This window comes from Gorilla gorilla, chromosome 21 (assembly GCF_029281585.2).
Source record: "Gorilla gorilla gorilla isolate KB3781 chromosome 21, NHGRI_mGorGor1-v2.1_pri, whole genome shotgun sequence".
NCBI classification, from domain to species: Eukaryota; Metazoa; Chordata; class Mammalia; order Primates; family Hominidae; genus Gorilla; species Gorilla gorilla.
The window spans coordinates 62,633,800-62,656,350 of record NC_073245.2 but is presented as its reverse complement, the minus strand read 5'-3'; positions in this window follow the sequence as shown (position 1 = coordinate 62,656,350).

The window sequence follows — 22,551 nt, the reverse complement described above, 5'->3', positions numbered from 1 at the left end:
GTTCAAACCCTGGGATGTTTCCTATTGCTGCTGTAACAGATTACACCAAACTGAAAATGACACACTTTCATGACCTTACTGTTCTGAAAGTCAGAAAGCCAAAGTGGGTCTTGCGAGGGGAAAATCAAAGTGCAGGCAGTATGGAGTTCCTTCTGGAGGCTTCAGAGGAGAATCCATGCCTTGTCTTGAGGCCAGTGGCACTCACTGGCTTGCACCGCTCCCACCTCTGCTCCCACTGGAGTCGAAGTGGGCCCTCTGGGCCTGACCCTCCCGCCTCCCTCTCATAAGGCCCCTGGTGACTGCCTTGGGCCCACTGGATAAGCCAGGCTCATCTTCCTATCTCAAGACCCTGAATTGAATCACACCTACAAAGTCCCTTTGCCATGTAAGGTCACATGTTCACAGGCCCTGGGGATTAGGAGGTGGGCACCTTTGGGTGGTCATTATTCTGTCTACTGGACACCTAGAGTTTGTCTCCAATCCTGCCTTTTTGGCTTTCCCTGGGAGTGCCCGGGCTGAGGGTGAATGGAGGAGGCGCCCCACGGTGGCGGGAGAGCGGGTGTCCTGGTCTCCGGGCAGGCCTGGGCCTTTATGTAAGGAGGCTGCAAGCCTGGGAGAGTAGGCCGAGGGTTGAGTGAGGACAACCAGGTCAGAGCGAGGGGAGTGAAGAGGCCTAGGACGAAGCTCCTGCTGACCAGAGCCAGAAAAAAGCAGGCCTGGCGGCCAGAGAGGTCGACTTTCCGAAAGAAGCTGGAAATTCTGGGTTTTATATGAAATCGCCAATTTTTAAATGTTGGCAAATGATTAAAAATGATAAAGGAAACCCATGCAGTGCAGGTTATACAAAACCACACAGTGCAGGTCATCACGGAACTCGTCTGAAGCCAGACGAGGCCTGCAGGTGCCAAGCTGGTGGCCTTCAGCCTACCAGGGAGAGAGGGGAAGGCCAGTCCCTGCCGAGGGCAGTGAGCGTCTGGAACATTCGTGGAAGGAGGAGCTCCTTCCACCTGAGGAGCTCCTTGTGCCTGCTCTGCCGGGTGGGGGAAGCCTGGGCAGGGTGTGTTCAGGTGGGGGACAGCAGGCTTCCCCGAGGGGAAGGCCCAGAGCAAGTAGGGGTGCAGACCAGGCTCAGCTCAGCCCCAGTTCCAGCTCTGCCTTCAGGCAGGCAGGGGGCTGTGAGGCCTCGGGCAAGTTACCTGGCCTCTCTGGGCCTCCCTTTGCTCTCAGTGGAGGTTGACTCCACAGAGTATCCAGGTTCATGCATTCATTGAACAAATACTTGCTCTATGCCAGGCCCTGGGGACTCGGGAATGTGCGAAGCAGAGCGAGGCCCTGCCTCCAGGGTAGGTGGACGGGGCGTGGATGTGGAATTGCGCCTGGACTTCCTAAGAAAGGAGTCAAGAGCAGTCAGTTCTTTCCCTGCTGACAACCGCTTCCACAGCCTCATCCTGGAAGTAGCTGTGGTTTGTGACTTTTGTTCATTCATTGAGCACCAGCAGAATGCCATGTGTTCTATCCTCAAAACCTACAGGGTTGGTGTTATGATGGCCTCATTTTACAGGTGGAGAAACTGAGGCCAGGCACACAGGTCACACAGCCAGGAGGAGGCAGGGGTGGGAGGGACCCCTCACCTCTGCCTCTTCTCCCAGGCCCTCTGCCTTAGCTCTGAGCTATTTAGCAGAGGCCCTGGGGAAGCTCTTAAAGCCATCAGCTAGGGCCTACCTGGGGGGAATGTGGAAGGAATGTCTTCTGTGTACGCTAAACTTTGTCCTGAATTTACCTCCTGTCAACTTCAAGCAGACCCGGTGCCTGACCTTGGCCACTGCATGGCCCTTGGTGCCTTTAGAGATTTCAAACTGATCCTCTTTGATCTTTCCGGACATGAGGCCTGAGCATTTTTTTTTTTTTTTTTGTCTCTCCTCCTGAGGCCATCCTGGGACTCCCTAAGCCATTTTATAATCATAGTGTCCAAGCGCAAGCACCTGCTATGTATGTGCCAGGCACCCGATGGGCACAACCTCAGTTAACCTTTAACAATCCCATGAGCCCAGCGCCAGGGCTGATGAGAAACTGAAGTTCGACAGGGCTGAGTCACTTGCCCAAAGTCACACAACCATAATCGAATGGGTTCAAAGCTATACCATTACCCACCGTGCCACACGGCTTCTCTCCACCAACCACTGGGGGGTGGGAGGGGTGGTTCTGCTCTGCGCCGAGAACTTCACCAGCCTTCTGCTTAATTCATTGCCAGGACAAATCCCTGAGCATTTTGTTTTCCCACAAGTCCCCAGTGTGGGGGCTTCTTCCTGGGATGGGGGACTGGGTTCCTAATGTATTCGGAAGCCGCTTTCCAAGACCCTTTTCTTGTCTCCAAACCCACCCAATTGTTTTGTGTGGGGTTCCACAGTGGGGAAGTTCTCTCCATCTTTTCTCCCGTGGTTGGGAAGGCGAGAAGGGCATTAACGGTGCATGCTGACAGTAGGGTGCAGGGGAGGGCTTTGGCGTCCTGGATTCCAAATGCCAAGGGAAGGCCTGGTCAGGAGGGTGGAGTTGCCCAATTAGAACTTGGCTGGTTCTTATCAGCTCTGGAGCTGTGTGCCGGGCAGGCCAGGCACTGGAATCAAAGGAGACCAGGGCTGTTTATTTACTTTCTCCCCTCCTTTTTGGCAAAAGGAGATCAAAGGTAAAAGCAAATGCTCCGCTCTGCACCCCTCCTCCCTTCGTTTCTTCCTTTTTCTTTCCTCCCTTAGAAGCCTGAGAACTAAAAGCCGTAGATGTAAAGAGAGGGTTTTTGTCATCACCACTGTTTCCCTGGCACCGACACGGCACTGGGACCCGGGCTAAGAATTTTGCAGAATGGCACAAATCTCTGCAACTAACATGATGTGTGACAGCTCTTACTATCCCCATGTGGCAGAGGAGGAAACTGAGGCACTGAGCGGGGAAGTCACTCTTCACAGGTTGCTCAAGCCTCTCTAGCTTCTAGCTCCATGCTCTTTTTCTTTCTTTCTTTCTTTTTTCTTTTTTAGAGGCAGGGTCTCGCTCTGTCACCCAGGCTGGTCTTGAACTCCTGGCCTCTGGCATTCCTCCCACCTTAGCCTTCCAAAGCATTGGAATTGCAGGCCTGAGCCACCGCGCCGGGCCCAGGTGGACCAACTTAATCATGCTCTTAATCATGCCTCAAGCCACATCCCTCCTCTAAATACGCATTTCCACTATGCAAAATGAAAACAGTACAAAGGTGGCTAACGGCAGAAATCCAACTTCAAAGGTTCCCTGAGTCCTTCTGTTGTGTAGTGAGTTCAGAGGCTACGAACACCCAAGCAAGACACACAGATGATTGAAGGCAGTCAGGTGGGATGCAGTAGGGAATGGTGGAGACTGTGGTGAAGTGGAGAGTCCCCGAGATGCAACTCAGCATCAATCCATTGCTGCCTTGCAAAAATAAGGGCCCAGTGTGGTCGGGACTTTCGGACAAGCCAGGTGTTTTATGTGAACTCCCTGGATTTGCAGTAGAAGATGGGAGTCCATTTTTGTTTTTTGCTGATAGTGGGCTCTGCTGGGGTCCTGAATTAAATATTCCATTTTCCCAGTGAGTTGAAATGTTATCTTTGTCCTGATCCTTCCCATTGTTCTTTCATTTTGTACTTTTTTCTTTGTGAACTCAAAGATTGTTTTATCCAACTAAAAAAGCCTTGTGGGTCGCTACTTTAAATTGCATTAAGTTTTATGTATGTTGGCAGAATTGTCATCTTAAGGATGTGAAATCTTCCCATCCAATTATTCTTATCTTATTTGGTGCCCTTTGGGAGGATTTTTAAAGTTTTCTTCCAAAATATCTTGATTTTTTAAATAATGCCAAAATTCCAAGCTGTTTGAACTGCATGGGCCAAGCAACATCTCCTGGGGGCTGTGTTTGGCCCAGGGGATCCCCGTTGCCCCCTGAGATTCAGGGCAGCCTCACCCCACGGGGGAGACTGAACACGCTGTCATTCAAAGATAACCCTGTCCCAGGCGGGAAGATCTCCAGCGCCAGAGAACTGGGGGCAGGCTGGGCTGGGAAACTCTGGGATGTTCGCTGCTTGACCCACTCTGTGGGAAGCCAGTGTGCCCACTTCCTTCACACTCAGCCAGATAAGCCTGCCGAGGCTGTGCCTTCCTGCTGAGGCTCCTGCCAGCTCGTTTTTGACCAGCACTTAAAACAACAATTAAAAACAACTCATATGGTGTGCTTTGCTTTTTAAAAAGCAAAGCAATTTTTTCACTTTGTATTTTTATTTTTGAGACAAGGTCTAGCTGTCACCAAGGCTGGAGTGCAGTGGCATGATTACGGCTCACTGCAGCCTCGACCTCTTGGGTTCAAGCAGTCCTCCCACTTCAGCCTCCAGAGTAGCTGGAACTACAGGCAGGTACCACCATGCCCTGCTAATACTTTAATTTTTTTTTTTATAGAGATAGGGTCTCACTATGTTGCCCAGATGGGTGTTGAACTCCTAGACTCAAGCGATCCTCCCGCCTCATCCACCCAAAGTGCTGGGATTACAGGTGTGAGCCACCTTGCCCAGTGTGCAAAGTACATTTTTTGAAAATAAGAAAACACCTTCCGTTGGTCCAGGAATATGTATTGAGATCCACTAGTGCCAGGCACTGGGCAAGGCTCTAGGGACCGGGTGAAGTTCCTGCTCTCCTGGGTCTGAAGCTCTAGCGGGGAACACAGGCGGTAAGCCCAGAAACAGATGAAAAAATACGGCGCATTCCAGCGACGGTCAGGGCAGAAAGAGATAAAATAAGGTGAGTGGAATAAGAGGGACCGGAGGGCCACCTTAGGCAAGAGCTTGGGGACGACCTCTCAGCAGAGGTGACATTTTGCCGAGACGGGAATGACGAGAAGGAGACAGCGGTGGGACTCCTGTCTCAGTGGTCACTCTGATACTCAGGAAAGCACTGTGGCTTTTGGGCATTTAACCGGCCAAACTTTTTTGCCTAATTATATTTTTATATTTTGTTATTTATTTATTTAATTTATATATTACATGTTTGCATTTTCTAAAAACCAAAAGTAGCCATGCAGTGTTTTATAACTGCCTATTTTTCCTACTTGAAGCCTAAGTTTCCACCCCACGTGAAGGCAAAACACAGGCCGATGTGAGGATTTACTAAGGAAACGACCTATGGAACACAATTGATCCAAAGATGAGCAATTATTGGTATATTTTTATTATCATTTTATTATTATTTTTATGAGTCCCAAGAGGTGGAGATTGGCATTTCCATTTTGCAGATGAGGTTTTTCAGCCTCAGAGAGTCACACATCAAAGGCTGAGATGCGAGCAGTTGGACAGAGGGCAGGACGGCATTCCTCTGACCCCCCAGCCTGAATACAGTGAAACCTCAGCCAGATAGAGCCCCTTTTTCTCGGGAGAGGAAGTCGAGGCTGAAACCAGCGGCTTCTTTTTGGTCGTTTTTTTCCCTTTCTGCGATGTTTGTTTTTGTGAACATCGTACTTATCTGATGTCACAGGTTTTGGGAACCTAAACCACAGACATAAATACATTGTGTTGTGCTTTGAAGGATTGTGCAGCGAGATAAGTGAGTTTGGTGATGGGGGGATACAGCGTGCATGGACGCAGGGCTTTTTTTTTTTTTTTTTTTTTTTTTTTGCAGAACTAAGAACGTCAATGTTTGTTCTCGGGTTCAAAGAAGTCAGCGTCTTTGGCGGGAGCTGGGCCACCATCGCCCGGACCACGCTGGGGTGCTAAGTGCTCACATCCTCCCCAGCACCGTCCTCAACAGCCAAGAGGCAGGCACAGGGGAAAACCCACCAGCAACACCAGCGCCACAGCGTCCACACCCGCCGAGGATGCTGCACAAAAGGCCCATGGACCAGGGTGCCTGGGGGCAGGGCATGCTGGGCACCATCCATCTTCTGGCAGCTTCTGGTTAACCCGAAAATCCTGTTTGGTTTTCCTGTGTCTTTTGAGAATGTCACTCAAACCCCTGAATCCTCTCTGTGATCTAAGTGTCATGAGGCCTGCAAAACCTCGCTTCCTGCAGCAGACTTCTCTGCTTCCTGGCCCCCATGAAGACTGTTATCCACAAGTAGCCAGATGGATTCTGTAAAAATCAAAGTCAGGGCAGGGCCCTCCTCTGCTCAAAACCCTCCCATGGCTCCCTACTTCACTCAGGGAGGAAGCCACGCCCATACTGTAGCCTCTTCCACCTCTCACACTCATTGCACAGGTGGCCACCAAGCCCCTTTCTACCCCAGTGCCTTTGCACTTGCCACCCCCTTACTTCATTGCAATCCCTTCTTAGCAGAGAGGCTGACCCTGAATTCCCTCCTGAAATAGTGACCCTTCTCAAATAATTCTCCCCTTGCCTTGCCTTATTTGTCTTCATATCTTTTCGTCACTACCTGATATGTTAGATATTTATTATTTTCTCTCTTGCCGTTGGGCCTAAGTTCCCAGGGCCTCTCATGTTTCTCCAGCGCCCAGAGGCTGACTGGCTTATGGAGTGAGCGCAATCATTTCTTTTTGTGTGTGAATAAATGAAAGAATCTTGGACCTGACCACTTCAGACCAAGGGGTTTAGCCCAGGTCTCTGGGACAATGAGGATTCTGAAGGATTTTTCACTGGGGATTGACAGAACCAATTGGTTTGGGAGAGATCACTGCAGCTTCTGAAAGAAGCCACCTGTCCCATGAGGGCATGTGCCATATGGAATACAGACAACTTGATATCAGTGCCCCTCTCCTCGGAGGGGGGGGGAGGGGGGGGCGGGTGTTTCAGGAATTAAATCGGAAAATATTGGGACGAGGCTTAGCCCCATCCTTGGCGCACAGGAAGTACTCAGTCAGTGGTCATGATCAGCATCAGCTGTAGCATGAACGGACAATGGAGGCAGGTGGGCTTGCCGACATCCAGGTTCCCAGATTGGGCAGCTGCATGGAGGGGGTTGTGTGCCATGGGAATAAAGGAGGAGGGAGTTTGAGGTGGGGCTGAGGCTGAGGGTGCTGAGGTCAAAGCAGGAGAAAGATCTGGGAGTTCTGTGAGATGTTCAGGTGGCCTGCCCAGTTGGCAACTGGACTCAGGAGAGAGCCCACTAATGGATTTGGGGGTCTTTAGTGCCAACGTGGTGACTGAAAACTAGAAAATGGTTGGGATGGCCCAGAGACCACACATAGAGACAGAAGAGAAGAGCTGGCATGGAACGCTTAGGGCCCCACAGTGTTTGAAGGGAGAGAGGAGAGGAACCCATATATGAAACCAAAACAAAGTCAGAGAGATCGGAAGAACATCAGCAAACAGTCATGATAAGGAAGACAGTCGCCCATGTGACTGTGGTTCCTCCCACAAAAGGGATGGAGTGTATTTGCCCAGCCTTGACTTCAGTTCGGCCATGGGACTTGCTTTTGCCAATAGCATGAGATGAAAGTGACAGTGTGTCATTTTGAGACCAAGCTTTAAGATCTCTTGCATGTGGCTGGGCGTGGTGGCTCATGCCTGTAATCCCAGCACTTTGGGAGGCTGAGGCAGCGGGTCACAAGTCAGGAGTTTGATACCAGCCTGGCCAACATAGTGAAACCCCAGCTCTACTAAAAATATAAAACAATTGGGCGGGGCGTGGTGGCTCACATCTGTAATCCCAGCACTTTGGGAGGCTGAGGCAGGCAAATAACGAGGTCATGAGTTCGAGACCAGCCTGGCCAACGTGGAGAAACCCCATCTCTACTAAAAATACAACAAATTAGCTGGGTGTGGTGATGCACACCTGTAATCCCAGCTACTCAGGAGGCTGAGGAAGGAGAATCGCTTGAACCCAGGAGGCAGAGGCTGCAGTGAGCAGAGATCCACGCCATTGCACTCCAGCCTGGGTGACAGAGCAAGACTCCATCTCAAAAAAAAAAAAGAAGGAAGGAAGGAAGGAAAGAAAGAAAGAAAGAAAGAAAGAAAGAAAGAAAGAAAGAAAGAAAGAGACACAAAACAATTAGCTGAGCATGATGGCACGCACCTGTAATCCCAGCTACTCGGGAGGCTGAGGCAGGAGAATTGCTTGAACCCAGGAGGCGGAGGTTGCAGTGAGTTGAGATCACGCCACTGCACTCCAGCCTGGGTGACAGAGTGAGACTGCATCTCAAAAAAAGAAAAAAAGAAAAAAAGAGATCTCTTGCATGTTTCCACGTGGCTATTGTGCCTGTGCCCCCACTATCAACAGCCATGCCCAGAATGGCCCACTGGTCCCAGGAAAAGGGCGAGGGACCCGTGAGGCAGAGCTGAGCCAGCCCAGCCAAGACAGCAGAACTCCAGCTGAACAGGAAATATATTAATGGGTCCAGCCAAGGTCCACCAACCTGCAGCCAACTCCCTATTCAAGAGAATAACAGGTTGGGGGTGGTTTCTCAGACAGCATTCTTGTAGGCATAGGTGACTGATCCATGCTGTGAGATGGAAATGAAATCGCAGTGAGCTGAACTGAAAAGAGGATGGAACAGAAGAAGTTCCGGTGAATAGAGGTGGAACAGATGTTGTCAACTGCCCAACCACAGCTCTTTTCACCTCTCCTCCCTAGGTGGGAGAACCCTCTTTTTTTTGAGGGGGCATCAGCACATGCCTTCAAGGAAGGGCCCCCCTCCTGAAACTGAGGGGATAAAGCAAGTCTCAGGATGGAAGCCCACACGCTGAGGATGGTAGAATGCAAACAGAAACAGAACACAGGTTTTGGAAGATGTCTTTCAGCCATTGTATCAACAATTCTTGAACTACTGGGTCAGACACTGCTCAGTGCCTGCCCAATGCCCTCGCTCCTCTTCTTCCTTGTTGACAGAACCCTGACTTTATTGGGATGGCAGTGAGCCAGCAAAACGCACTCACTCCCCTAGACTGCCTTGCAGCCAGGAATGGCCACATGATCCAGTATGACCAATGATATGAAAGCCAAATTTTCCCAGTGGGGCCCCCAGAAGAGCTTTCTGAAAAGAGACAAACATGGTGGACACACTGCTCTGCCCTTGTCCCCTCTTCTGGCCTGTAATGTGGACATGAGCTGAGGGTGGAATGGTCATGCTGCAATTATGGCCAACCATGAGGACGGAAGCCACATGTTCGAGACGGCTAAGCAAAAACTGGGAAAGTGACCAGGTGCGGCGGCTCATGCCTGTAATCCCAGCACTTTGGGAGGCTGAGACGGGTAGATCACTTGAGGTCAGGAGTTCAAGACCAGCCTCGCCAACATGGCAAAACCACGTCTCTACCAAAAATACAAAACTTAGCCAGGCGTGGTGGCGGGCGCCTGTACTCTCAACTACTCGGGAGGCTGAAGCAGGAGAATTGCCTGAGCGCAGGAGGCAGAGGTTGCAGTGAGCCAAGATCGCACCATTGCCCTCCAGCCTGGGCGACAGAGTGAGACTCTGTCTCAAAACAATAACAACAACAACAAAACTGGGAAAGAACCTGAACCCCTGGTAGCACCCCTGAGTCACCCCATCAGCTCTGGATGCCTCTGGATTTCTTGTAGCAGGGGACAATATAAATAAACCCTGCCAGGGGTCAGGGTCTGTGTTCCTCGAAGCTGAATGCATGCCTGTCAGAGCCGCCATGCCATCTCTGGGTTTTCTGAATGTACAGGAAGACACACTTCCTTAATGATAAAGTCATCTGAGTTGAGTTTCCCTGCCCCTTGCAGTTGCATGCGTCCCAGGGAATACCTGGGTTTTGTAGTGAGCTGACTTCTAACAAACTGAGATATGCCTGATTCTAGACTTGAGTGAAATGGGGAAAAGGGAACACTTTTGCCATTCCTGGAACACCCGATGGTGAGACAGAGGCCACGTGATTTCCTGTGCACGTTTCTGCCAAGATCGTTCTAGTCCTTAGCTAAGGACTCAGGGTCTACTTCCACTTTTGATATCTGTGTACTAATCACCTTCAGGTAGGTTTTTCTCCCTGGAGGAAGAAGCCAAGGTTCAAGGAGGAAAATTTACTATCCAAGGCACGCAGCCAAAGCTACACTGAAACCCAGGTCAGCCTGACGCTGAGACGATCCTTTTTTTCTCCTTTCTGGGTTCCTGTCTCCTCATCAGTAGAATGAAGAGATTATTCAAGATCAAAGTTTTTCAAAAATTTCGTTTCAAAGCAGGCAAAACCCTTTTACAACTGAACCTTTACTTGTCCAACCTATAAAAAAAAGATGAAAGAGAAACATCTCTGAGTAAGGAGGGTCAGGCCGCCTGCAGCTCCACCCCAAGCCCTGTGGCCCACAGGCACCTTGCTGGAATCCTGGGGTTTGGGGGAACTTTCAGGAAACGCCAGCCTAGATTATCTCAGGGCCTTTCGAAAAGTCTCTGATTTTTCAAATATTGCTAAAATGTTGCACAGAAGACAGGCACGCACATGGCAAAACAAAAACAAAAACAGAAGCCAAAAGTTTTCCTTTCAACAGTGCAAACGGACAGGCAAAATATCCTTCCTCCCATCTCTGACTTGCCATTTTTACCACGCGAAAGTCAGGAAACCTGAGCATCTACCAGCAAATAGGTAAACACATTCCTCACTCTCTCCTTAAGACACACACAGACACACACACACACACACAGACACACAGAGACACACACACACACAGACACACAGAGACACACACACACAGACACACAGACGACACACACACACAGACACACACACGCAGACACACACAGAGACACACACACAAACACACACACGCACACACACAGACACACACACCCCCACACACACTTTGTAGCATTCTATAATCACTGTTTTTCATCTCATTTTTCTAGGCTAACATTACATCTTGGCTGTTGTTTCAAATCAGTACAGCGATATCTGCTTTATTCACTTCAGTCTCAGCACAGGATTGAAATACTCTTTAATTCATGCAGCTACGAAGGCCCCTAATCTTGGATATTCACATTGTTTGGAGGCTTTTGTTATGTCAAAGGATGCTGCAGTGAAGGTCCTTATATAATGCATCTAGGTGTACATGTGTTGATTTAGATCCTTCCTCCCTTCCTTCCTTCCTTCCTTCCTCCCTCCCTCCCCTCCCTCCCTCCCTCCTTCCTTCCTTCCTACCTTCCTTCCTTCCTTCCCTCCTTCCTCCCTCTTTCTCTCTCTGTTCTTTTTCTTCTTGCTTATTTTCATTTTCAAATTTTTATTCCACGAACATGTACCATTTGTATAATAATTAAAAGGGTATGTTTACAGACCCAGGACTCAAACTTCAGCCAAGTTAGATAAACAGCCCCACGCATAAGCACAATTCAGAAAGAAAAAAATCCAGCCCCTGCTGCCGAGGCCTGTTTGGCCGGGAGGTGGCATCGCTGGAGAATCTCATGCCAAGATCCAGCCCCTGCCTGTTGAGATCATCCTGGAGAGCAGGGCCTGGGTTCCAGTCCTGGCTGAGCCACGAACTTCCTGGGTGACCCAGGTGAATCACTGTGCTAAGTATGGTACCTTCTCTGGGAAGGTTGATGTTATTATTCCCACTTCCCAGATGAAGAATATTAAAGACTGAGAAATGAAGCACTTGCTAATCTCTCCTACATCAATCAAGAAATCATCCGGCCTAGAAATGCACCCTGAGTCTTCCCTACCTCCCCCGCAAATATCACCTCACCCACGAGGATTGCCGGCTCTGCCCTCACAATAGAGCTTCTCCCTTACCAAATCCTCAGCATGGCCTTCGAGGCCGTCTGTGGTCTGCACCCCCACCTCTCCAGCTTCACCCCCGTCCCCATCCCTGCACTGCACTCTTCCCTGGCTCTCTCTGCACCAGAGCGCCAGGCTCATCCCACTGCAGGGCCTTTGCATTCGCTGTGCCCTTTGCTTAGATGCCGTTCCTTCCCAGCAGGCCCAGGACCAGGTTGGGGCAAGTGAGACCCCCAGGGTGAAGCTTTCAGGAGGCTCTCACTCTCAAATGCCAACCTGCGCGTGGCTGAGACTGAGAGCAAGCGCCTCCTTCTATCCTGCATGCCAGGCACCTCCTGAGCCTCTCCCTCATTAGGGCTGGCTTCCTGGATCCGGCTCTTCTCATGACTGGGGTCTTTGCTTAAATGACCCCTCCTCGCAGAGAGTTCTCCCTGACTGTCTCAAATGGGCAGCCCTGCTGTTCTCAAACCTACCGCACTGTCTTATTTTCTTCATTGCCCTAATTTCAGAATTTGTGTTTTGTGCCCATCTCTGCCCACTACATTAAAAGTTCTATGAGGGCAGCGACTGTGTCTGCCTTGTTCTCAGATATTTCCCCACTGCCCAGCACAGGGCCAGCACTCAGGAGACAGTCAATACCTGGAGTGAATGAATGAATGAATGGGCTAGTCAGTGTCAGAGCTAAGGTTTGAACCCAGGTTTGCCTGCCTCCAAAGTCAGTCATCCTGGCCATGACCGAGAAAGGCGAGAGTGGGATCTGACCACGCAGGGGACCTGGGACTATGGCTGGTGTCCCTGCCTGTCCTGCTGGGAACCCTGCATCGCAAGGACAGGTTTTCTGAGGAAGCTTCTAGGCAGGGAGGGGTTTGGCCCCAGTCACCAGGGGCCGCTCTGAGCCTCAGGCCTTCGGTGGGGCCAGCTGTGGCCCCCCTTCTCCGTTCTAGTTTTTATTTTTAGCGTCAAGTTTTTGGGCACAGTCGACTCTCCTTAGGAAAAGTCCAACGAGAGGACAAGGGAGGCGGTTTTGAAATCCGGTGGGAAAGTAGGTCAGGCTGGGTTGCTGGCCGGGCTCCAGACGATAAGGCCTGTGTGGAAGTTTAATAACGTGAGCGGCCATATCCATGACATAATTCATAACTGAGAGGAAATAGCAATTAAGGGGCAATTGTGCAACGCGAGACAAGCCTCCTTCACAGCTCATAAAAGCAGGAGGAGGAAGAGACGACGCTGTCATTCCGGGGCCGCTGGGGGCCTGGCTGGCGGCCTGTGGGGATCTGGGGATAAGTCAGTCTGTACCTTGAGGGGTTTGCACTCATCTTTCCTCACCCCCTCGGGACCCAGGGAGCTGGGAGGATGTAGAAGCAGACCGAGCGCCTACTACGTGCCTGGCTCAGCGTAGGGCTGGGGTGCGAGTGTAAAAACGCCGGGTGTTTCGCTGCGGCTGGGAGGTTTGGACGCAGCTGCGCTATTTTGGCGTTGCCTTGTCAAAACAGAAAATCGCTTTGATTATCAAGTGAACTGTACCCCAGACACCCGGATCCTTAGTCCATCTCCCCTGCCCCCACCCTTCAGCGACTGTGGACTTTCAATTTCTCTTGTATTCGTTTTTCTGTATGGTGGTTCCACAAGCACCATTTGCTTTTATCATTATTTTTTAAAAAGCTACTAAATCCACACTGGCCCCTTCTCTGTTCCTTGAACTGGCCAAGTGTGTGCTATTGCCGGCCCTTTGCGCTTGCCGTGGCCTCTGCCTGGGGGTTGCTTTGCTTTTCCGCTAGAGATCCATGTGGCTTGGCCCTCGTCTCCTTCAGGTCTTCACCCAAACGCCTGCTTCCCTTGGAGCCCCAACTGACCAGTCTTTTTAAAACTGCAAACCCACCTGGCGTTCTGGATCTACTGTTCCTGCTTTATTTTTATCTACAGCACTTACCACCAATTAACCCTCTCCACAGGCTGTTCACTTATTTTGTCGTCTGCTTGTTCTCACCAGCGCCACCAGCAAAGGAATTTTTGTCCATCTTGTTCTCGGCTGCATCCCCAGCACCAGAAACTGTGCCTGGGGCATAGTAGGTGCTCAGTGAATATTGGTGAATGAATGAATGAATGTTTGCCATTGTAACTGACCGCCCATGAGATTATAATATGTTGACTTTGTTATTATAAAGCTGACCATTCGCTGGTTTGCTTTGGGGATGGCCTGAGAATGACTCAAGGTCAAGCCTTTTTGGATGCTGCTGGTGGGAGCAGAAGTTGGGGTGACCAGGGCTGGCTCAGCTGGCTTGGGTATTTGCAGCTGACACCTGTTCTGATTGTCAGGGATCAACTTGGATATCACCGCTCCCCTCTGCCCTTTCTAAAGAGCTCCTTGGCCACTTCTGTCAAAATTTTAAACACATCCACCAGCTGACCCCACCTGTTCATGAACATTTTCGTGCAAAGGAGCAAAGCTCTGTATGCAAAAGGGGTTTCTTGGCTGGGCACGGTGGCTCACACCTGTAATCCCAGCACTTTGGGAGGCCCAGGTGGGTGGATCACCTGAGTTCAGGAGTTCAAGACCAGCCTGGCCAACATGGTGAAACCCCGTCTCTACTAAAAAAAAAAAAAATACAAAAATTATCGGGGCGGGTGTTGCGCGTGTGTAATCCCAGCTTCCCGAGAGGCTGAGGCAGAATTGCTTGAAGCCAGGATGCGGAGGCTGCAGGGAGCCAAGGTCGCACCACTGCACTCCAGCCTGGGCAACAGAGCAAGACTCCATCTCAAAAAATAAAATTTAAAAAAGGGGAGGGGTTCTTGCAGAACTCTTCACAACAGCGCATGTACATACACACACACACATACACACACTCTGACTCCCACAATCAAGGATACACACATCCCCTCCCCACACTCACTCACACACTCATGTAATTAACCATATACACTTATTTTGTCATTCACACACCCAGACGCACAAGAGTACATGCTCAGCAATGTGCTGGCACACTCAGCCATACACGCTGCCCGCTGCCCGGCTCCCACACACGGCACACAGATGCCTACTCACTCACACATGCTTAGCCACACACATGCACACACACACACCTGTGCACAAGCTCACTCACCTTCCTAAAATCTTACATTCACATGCCAGACACACAGTCACCTCCATACACATGCACCGCACACAGTCGACCCCACCCTCCAGCCACATCTGGACACAGACCCTGCCCCTCTTCCACAGGCCACCACCCCAGTGCGCTCATCTCCTGGCTGTGTTTTGAGGAGTGGGGACAGACGCCTGGTCAAGGCATGCCCTGACCCCAGCGCCCCTGCCCCTCTCCACTCTGACCTGCTTGATGTGGGCAAACGGGACCGGAGCCAGCTCTGAAAGCCCCGAGGTGCATAATGCCCACGTCAGCCCTGACTGTGCTGCCTCAGGGCACGTCTGCCAGGCTCATCTGTCCCTGGGCACCCGCCCACTTCCTCCCCACCAGTGGGTGGCCAGGCCTTGCTGACATCAGGTGGTTTCTGGGCCTGCCTGGCACCCAGGAGAGAGGAAGGAAGCAATCTGTCCCAGCCACGAGAGCCAAGTGAGGAGCCCAGGACAGGCCCCGGGCCTTGGTGAGCCACAGCCCCTGCGGCTGCATCTGACAGGGCTGGCAGCTGGACTGCCCACCCCTTCACCTGCTGGGACACCATGGCCTGGGCCGGGCAGCAATTCAAGAAGGACTGGGCTCTCTGAGTTACCCCCGAGGTGGTGCGCTCCTCACCTTCCCAACCCTCAGTATAACAGCCGCACGCACCAGGCACCACACACTGCTCTGTCTCCATGAGTGACTCAATCAGCCCTCACACAGCCTGTGGGGTGGGTGCTGGTATCATCCTTGCTTTACAAATGCAGAAACTGAGGCACAGAGAGGTGACGGCGATGGCCCAGGAGCAGGACCTGATGCCCGGCACTCTGGCTCCAGGCCACTGCGCTCAGTCACCCCTACCCTCTCCCAGCTGCTTCGCCTTATTTTGGTTTTGGGGTTCTTTTTCCTTTGGGGGTTTTTGCTTTGTTCTGTTTTGTTTCTGTGAGCCTCCAATATCCACGGCCCTGCACACCTCTTATCTCTAAGAATCTCCATGAATCCTGGCAACCACCTCACAGGCAGGGGCGCCACTATTAGCCCCATTTAACAGATGAGGAAACTGAGGCTTAAATGACCCACTCAGGGGCAGCCAGCAAGGATGAGGCAGAGCCAGAGTCAGGTTTGGACCTGGGTCTGAGGGCTCTTTCTACAGTGCCAGCTCATCTGCCTTATGTGGCAGAGACCTTTGATGGACCAGAGGTAGGGAAAAGTCACCCCAAACTTAGCTCTGGGTCTCTGCTGGCCTCAAGAGAGGGGGCTAAGGGGGCACTTGGTGCCATAGAACAGTCAGAGAAATAAGAACAAATTTATGATGATGACAACGACAAACTTTTTTGTTGCTTTTTAAAATAATTGGGGGCCGGGCACGGTGGCTCACGCCTGTAATCCCAGCAATTTGGGAGGCAGAAACCAGAGGATCACTTGAGCCCAGGAGTTTGAGACCACCCTGGACAACATAGTGAGACCCCATCTCTGCAAAAAGTAGAAAAATTAGCTGGGCATGGTGATGTATGTCTGTGTTTCCAGCTACTCAGGAGGCTGAGGTGGGAGGATCGCCTGAACCTGGGAAGGTCAAGGCTGCAGCGAGCTGTGATTGTGCCACTCCACTCCAGCCTGGGCAACAGAGTGAGACTTTGTCTCAAAAAATAAAATTAAATAAAAATAAAATTTTTTAAAAGTGGGATATGATGAATGCATATGCAATCAATGCACAGGTCTTACGGGTTTAGTTTGATGAATTCCAACGAATCAAACACCCAAAACAACATTCAAAACATTTCTAAAACCAAGTTCCCTATATCCCTTACCAAACTACTCCCCATCCCTAGCCCAGCCGAGGGAGCCACTGATCTGCTTGCTGTCAGCAAAGTTTAGTTGTGTTTCATCTAGAGTTTCAAAAACCAGGAGCGTACTTTTTGGTCTCAACACAATGCCTGCAAGATTTATTGCATTGTTGCAAATATCACACGCTTGTTCCTTTTTGTGGCTGAGTAGTGTTCCACTGCAGGAGGACATCTGAGTTTCCAGCTGTCATGAATATTTGTGCACACTGAGCACCCACTTGAGGCCTGTCACAGTTACAATCCAGTGTCCTCTGCAGGCACTGTGCATGTTGATCCTCACCACTGGTAGATATGGTTCCCACTTTGGGGTCAGAGGAAGTGTGGGTGCAGGGAAGTTGGGTGAGAAACCCAAAAACACATAGCTCACAGCAGCCAAGGCAAGATGTGAACCTTGAGCAAGGGACAGATGTGGACCCAAAGGCATGGCAGGTGGCCCCAGGCCCTGGGGGCACACGTTTGGTGGAAAGTGAGCTGGAGCGCCTATTGAGTTTCTGGTCCTGTTCTAAGCACTTTGCATGGACCAACTCATTCAGTCCTCCCAATAACCTGTATTATCCCATTTCACAGCAACAGGAACTGAGGCACAAATAAACACGAGTCACATCTCCAGGATCACACACCTAGTGAGGATAGAGCCAAATTGGACCCAGGTGGTCTGGCATCGCAGTGCTTCTCTTAACCACATGGCTGTGCTGCCTCACTGGCCCCCCTTCTAATTTGCCCCCTAGTGGGGCAGGCTCAGGTCCTGTCTGCCTGGAGGCATTTCCACTCACGGTTGTCTCCCTTCCCAACGGGGAGCCCCTCAAGTCTGATCAGTTCAAGATCCAAGGGCCTGGTGCTAGGAGAGCAGGGAGGAGGCAGCAGGGTAGAAAGCCAAGAACAAGACTCTAGATTCAGCCTTGGATCCTGGCTGCGCTGTTTTCAGGCTATGTCACCTTGGACCAGTCACTTAACCTCTCTGAACCTCCAATCCCTGTAAAATTAAAGCTGATGGCAATAATAACGACCTCATGAGGATTGAGTGAGCTGGGTGTGGAAGTAACGGAGCTCACATTTACCTGCACTTTGCTACCTGCCCATGAACTCTCAGTCCTCAACCCAGGCTCACAGCAACCTTGCAAAGCAGATGCTGTTTAATCTCCACCTTACAGACAAAGAAACTGAGTCTCTAAACACTATCTCCAAGCTAAAAGCCTCTAAACATACATTTCCTGCCTTGAACTCAGTCTTGAATATCCAGCTACGACTCAATATGCCTAACAGGCATCTCGGACATCCCAGGTAAGAAACCAAACGCCTCCTCCAGCAGGATCCTACCTCTCCTGCATCGTCTTTGCCTCTGAAAGTGGCACCTCTCTCCTTCCAGGGGCTCAGGCCAAACACCTGAGTGTCCTCATTGACTCTTCTCTTTCTCTAGCCTCTGCCCCACCACCTCCCATCCACAGCCTGCATCCAGGATCCCACCACCCTCCAAGGTCCGCAGCCCCGCCCTGGCATGAGTGTGTGTGCTTGGATTGTTGCCATGGCTTCCGAACTACCTCCCCCATTCCATCATTGTCTTGCTACCCAAAGGAAGTCGGATCACATCTCTGCTCTGCTCAACACCCTCCTCTGGCTCCCATGTCACCCACAGTCAAAGACAAGGTCCTGGCAGTGTCCCTAAATCCCGTGTGGTTGTACATCCCCACTCTGCCTTTCTGGCATCTTCCTTCCAGCCACACTGGCCTCCTCCCTGCTCCTGGAACACATCAGTCACACGGCAGCCTCACGACCTTTGTACTTGCTGTTCTCTCTTCCTGAGACTCTGTGCCCTGAGAGAACCACAAGCCTCCCTCTCTTACCTCCTCCAGGTCTTCCCCCCATTTTACTTTTTCTTTGTCTTTTTTCTTTCTTTTTTTGAGACACCAGGCTGGAGTGCAGTAGCATGATCTTGGCTTACTGCAACCTCCACCTCCTGGGTTCAAGCAATTCTCCTGCCTCAGCCTCCCGAGTAGCTGGGACTACAGGCACTCGCCACCACGCCCAGCTAATTTGTGTATTTTTAGTAGAGACAGGGTTTCGCCATGTTGGCTAGGATGGTCTCAAACTCCTGACCTCAGGTGATCTGACTTCCTCGGCCTCCCAAAGTGCTGGGACTACAGGTGTGCACCACCGCGCCCAGCCCTTTCCTCCATTTTCAATGTATCCCAGGGCGTCCTAGACAACCTGCTTACATGAACCAGCACTCCTCTGCACCAGCACTCCTCGCCCCTTCTCTCTGTGACAGCATCACCAATTGACACTCGGAATTTTAAAATTTATTAACATTATCATTATTGTTAGTTCTGAACGTCTCTACCTAATGGGTTCCACAGGGCAGGATTGTTTCGGGGTGTTCATTGTGGCATCCTCAGCACCCCCTGCCCGGTTCAGAGTGTTTGCATAATAAATGTTTGCTAAATGCATAAATTGGGATCAGGAAGGGGTGACTCCCCACAAATCACCAGGTTAGAACATGAGAGCTGGGCTTGGAACCCAGGGCTGTGTATACTCAAGCTTCCAGTGACAGGTTCCATGCCACAGAGATGGCAGCTGTTGCTGTCACGATTTTTAGGGTGATATTCCCATTGTTCCCCACCGACAGGGGAGAGCTAGGGGGCAAAAGAGAGAGGTTGGGCTGGCTATGGCCTGCAGCCAGTAAGAGGTGACTCACCCATCCCGTGATGACAGGTGGCATTCCTCCCCTTCCCTGGGAGGGTGAGGGGGGTACTTTGGTCTGAGAGAAAGGGAGCATCCTCCTTCTGGGAAGAGGACAAACAGGTGGGAGAGACAGCCAGGTCACTGCCTGGAGGCTGGCATGTCTAGGCTAGAGGGTCACCAATTATGATAGGGGCAGCCCGGGTTGGGCTGGTTGGACTGACCCCTGAGCCTCCCTGGGGTGAGAGACTCAGGCTCTAGTCCTCTTACCAGGAAAATGGAGCTTTTCCTAAGAAAACAGCATTCCAACCTCTCCTTCAGCAGGTCACAGGGAAACCTCTCCATGTCCCTCCATCTTCCCCTTGGCATTTTTGCCTGGGTTGAGAGGGACTTGAGCCAATCAACAAACACTTTTTGAAAGAAACAGCAAGAGTCCCACAGACTCTAGCCAGACAGGCTTTATTTGATGTATTGATTTATTTTAGAAAAGTCTTAACTATGTAAATGACACTTGAATACAGTTCTGTTGCAGAAGACTCAACCGTCCTCCTCACCAGTGAGTTTGCTGCCTCTGAAATTGCATTTGGCTGCAAGTAAAAACTAACAAACACCAGGGTTTCACCCAATGGGAGTTCACTTCTCTTGTGTAAAAAGAAGTCCAGAGGTGAGCAAGTCTGGGCTTGTAGACTTGTTCAGGGACATCACCAATGACCAGCTTCCTGGTCTCCCATGTTGGTATGTGACTTTCAAACTCCTGGCTCAAGAGGGTTGCTTCTCAGCAAGGCAAGAGGGCAGGGAAGGGACAAAGTGCGTGCGCCCTGGGTCTCATGGCTACTACATTGCACCCGCGTGGTTTCAGGGGAGGCTGGGGAGGTCTTATTTCACTTGGGCGCATTGCCGCCCCATTCAAAAGTGGGGAGAAGGGGTGATGAATGATGGCAAGCATTAGCGGCCTCGGCCCTGGATTTCTTTTGTGCCACCTGATTCGAAACAGATTGTAAATGTGGTTTTGCAGCCCGCTTTTTTTGTTTCGCCTAACTATGTGTGTAGAGATTTGCCTTATCATTTTGATCTGCTACATAGTATTCCATGGCATGAATGGACCATGGTTTATTTACCTAATTCCACGTTCATTGATTTCATTGATATTTAGTTTTCCGGCCTAAACTTCACTATTATAAACAATACCACAGTGAGCATCCGCACACAGCTCTCTGAGCGCATGTGTATTTCTACACAACTGGAATTGCTGGACAAATGATGCAAAGTGCTACCACACCACCGCCAGGGCTTTGCCAGTTTGCACTCCTTCCACCCACATAGGAGAGGATGAGAGGGCCTACTTCCCCCACACTCACCAGCCTAGCTGTCTTTTTTTTTTTTTTTGAGACGGAGTCTTGCTCTGTCGTCCAGGCTGGAGTGCAATGGCGCGATCTCGGCTCACTGCAAGCTCTGCCTCCCAGGTTTACGCCATCCTCCTGCCTCAGCCTCCTGAGTAGCTGGGACTACAGGTGCCCGCCACCACGCCCAGCTAATTTTTGTATTTTTAGTAGAGACGGGGTTTCACCATGTTAGCCAGGATGGTCTCAATCTCCTGACCTCGTGATCCGCCTGCCTCGGCCTCCCAAAGTGCTGGGATTACAGGCGTGAGCCACCGCGCCTGGCCCCATCTGTCATTTAAAAAAATTTTTTCCCATTGTGATTATTTTTGTTGTAATTTTTTTTTAGCTATAGCTCACTGCAGCCTCAAACTCCTGGGCTCAAGCGATCCTCCTGCCCCTCCTGAGAAGCTGGGACTACAGACTCACGCCACCACACCTAGCTAATTTTTAAATTTTTGTAGAGATGGGGTCTCACTATGTTGCCCAGGCTGCTCCCAAACTCCTGGCTTCAAGCGATTCTCTTAACTCAGCATCCCAAAGAGCTGGGATTACAGACATGAGGCAACCCCTCGGCTTTTTGTTATAATTTGAATTTCCCTTATTAGTATTAAGGTGGAGCCCCTTGTCATTTACGTATAGGCTCTTTGTATTTTCTGATCTGTTCTTTGCCTTTTTAAATTATGTGGCCATTGTTTTGTACTTAGTTGGTTTCTTTCTTTTCCAATTATGTTAGTTCTTTTCTATTTTTTCTATTTTACAAAAAATGCATTGATTATGCCTTAATAAATAGAGTACATAATTTGTGTTCAGTAAACTACATTCCTTCAAAGCAGAGTTTCTCAACCTAGCACTAGTGACATTTTGGGTCAGATAATTCTTTGCTGTGGGGGCTGTCCTGGGCACTGTAGGATGTTGAGCGGCATCTCTGGCCTCTACCCATGAGATGCCAGTAGCATTGCTTACCCCCATGATGACCAAATGTCTCTGCACTTTGCCAAATGTCTCCTGGGAGTAAAACCATCCTTGGTTGAGAACCTCTGATTTCAACTGTACAGTTTGATGAGCTTTGATCGATGTGTGCAACCAAGAATCCACCCCCTCCTCCAAGATCTTTGCATTTCGTTATAAATATTTCCCCCCGTCTGAGACTTGGCCCTTCCTATTGGCGTAACCTCGGTCGAGTAACTTCATTTCTCTGAGTCTCAGTTTCCTCCACTGTGAAATGGGGATAATGATTCCAACCAGGCAATGATGTCGTGGGACTCAGAGTGAACAACGCATGCGCTGGCAGGTCATACGAGTGCAGTGAGTGCTAATTCTCTTGTCTTTCCTCACTGTGTGTGTATGTATGTAGTCCATAGATATTACCTGAACACCTACTAGGTGCCAGGCCCTGGGCTAGGCTCTGGATACAGTGGAAAACAAGACAGAAAATGTCCATGTCTCTACTGGGGGAAACAGCGAGCAAAGAAGCCAACAAATGAATGAACAAGAGCAGGATTCCCCTACGACCCCACACAGACCCATGCTGGGAAGCAACAAGATGCACAATGTGGTGGATAGGCACCGGGGTGGGCGGTGGTCTTTGGAGACAGTGAGGAGGTGCCGTCTAAGCTGAGAGCAGGAGAAGCTAGAGCAGCACCGAAGGGAGGTCTGGCCAGAGGGAACAGCAAGTACGGCAGCTGTTGAGGCTGGAACTTGGACCTTGAGAGCTACCATAAGGCCTTTCCCACGGCAGCCGACAGGGGAGGGGAACCCCAGCTCAGGCCTCTCCGGAGAGCAGGGAAGGGCAGGTGCTCAGGGCTGGGCCCAAGGCCAGATAATGTTGGGGAGTGGCCAAGAGTGCAGCAGGGCCAGGGCCAGGTGGGCTGA